Source organism: Hyla sarda, chromosome 12, assembly GCF_029499605.1.
Source record: "Hyla sarda isolate aHylSar1 chromosome 12, aHylSar1.hap1, whole genome shotgun sequence".
In the NCBI taxonomy this organism is placed as follows: domain Eukaryota; kingdom Metazoa; phylum Chordata; class Amphibia; order Anura; family Hylidae; genus Hyla; species Hyla sarda.
This window is the reverse complement of record NC_079200.1, coordinates 38,792,872-38,794,458: the sequence shown is the minus strand read 5'-3', so window position 1 is coordinate 38,794,458 and position 1,587 is coordinate 38,792,872. Positions and strand designations below refer to the sequence as shown.

Here is a 1,587-nt window from a genome sequence, read left to right as displayed (position 1 = left end):
TTCGAATTCGCGAATATTCGCGAATATATGGACGAATATTCGTCATATATTCGCGAATATTCGCATATTCGTTATATTCTCGTTTTATTTTCGCGTATGCGAAAATACGCGCATGTGAAAATTAGCATATGTGGAAATTCGCATATGCGAAAATTAGCATATGCTAATTTTCGCATATGCGAATTTCCGCACGCCTGTCTCACACAGTAGTATTACAGCCTTCTTTACACCACACAAGCTGGAAGCAGAGAGGGATGATCACTGTGATGTGTACTGTGAAGAGAAAAAAAAAAAAAAAAAAAAAAGAATATTCGTAATTACGAATATTTAGCGCTATATTCGCGAAATTCGCGAATTCGCGAATATGCGATATTCGCGAATAATATTCGAATTGCGAATATTCGCGAGCAACACTATTCTCCACCAGTATGAAACTGATAAGAACAGATACTACACTTGATCTTAGCCAAAAGGCTGAGAAGCGATACTCGGCCATCTTGGAGCAGGGCAAGCACCATTTCAGACTGTTGGCCATACAAAAGCCTGTAAGAAAAGATATACAGAATTCAGAGCACTGTCTTCTCCATCAGAGTGAGCTGGATCAACCCGTAACACTCCAGCAGGGATCCATCATACTGATGAACACGGGACCGGACTCTCAGATGACAACCCCCAGGCTCTGAGTGACAGCCACGGACGCAGCCGCACATCATGGCACAAGAGGGTCCCAGCTATAATGGAGGGGGTATTTGCTCCCCACGGGTAACATTACTCACTTGCAAGAGATACAAATAGTTCAGTGCTTCTGTATCCAATTCCTAATCCAAATATGAAACACTAAAATGTAACTTTTATTATATACCTAAATTAAAGCAAATGAAAAATAAGATCCTCTCAGACCAACATATGTTAAAATCAAAGGTTTCACCCCATCATCGATTTCTTCACTTTTGGTCCAGATAAGTTACATGGTTACACCTATTGATCTGTCTCCACAATATGTGCTTGTGTATGATCCTACTGTCGCTTTAATATATATTACAGTCTATCTATACTGTTATGATCCTTTTTCATCATATGTATGTTATATCTATGTGATACCAAGTAGCTGGGTGAGATAATACAAAACCCCAACTGTACTATAACCGCATATATAGATTTACCTAGTAGGATCTATAGTACCAGCGACACTTTATGATAGGGGTGACAACGGACCATTGTTGTCATTTCCCTTACAATAAGATCCATTTCAGATGGTACCCTTATGACAGTGGTGACAATAGGTCATTTCTATCCTTCTCCCATCCTAAGAGATAGATAGCCCCCACAAGTGAGACAGAGAGCCTCCCTTTGGTCTATAGTACAGGGCAAGGCTAGTACAATAGAGGTAGGTTCCAGTACGGGGCCTCCCTTTCTAGAGCGATTACTCCGTCTAGGTTTAGGGGTAGTTTGTAGTGGCCGCCATCCATAGGCCAATATATCCCTAGGCCCTTTCCCCACCCCACCCCCCCCCCCATCTTTTCCTTAGCAACCATATAACGGACCATTAACGGTAAGTCTCCTGATTGGTGGGAGCAATTGGTTTTC

The 1,587-nt window shown here is 41.7% G+C and overlaps 1 pseudogene; it reads right to left on the bottom strand.

The window, feature by feature from the left end:
- Positions 1-305: 305 nt before the first annotated feature.
- On the bottom strand, positions 306-486 carry LOC130297158 (U2 spliceosomal RNA; annotated as a pseudogene).
- Between the last annotated feature and the right edge of the window lie 1,101 nt (positions 487-1,587).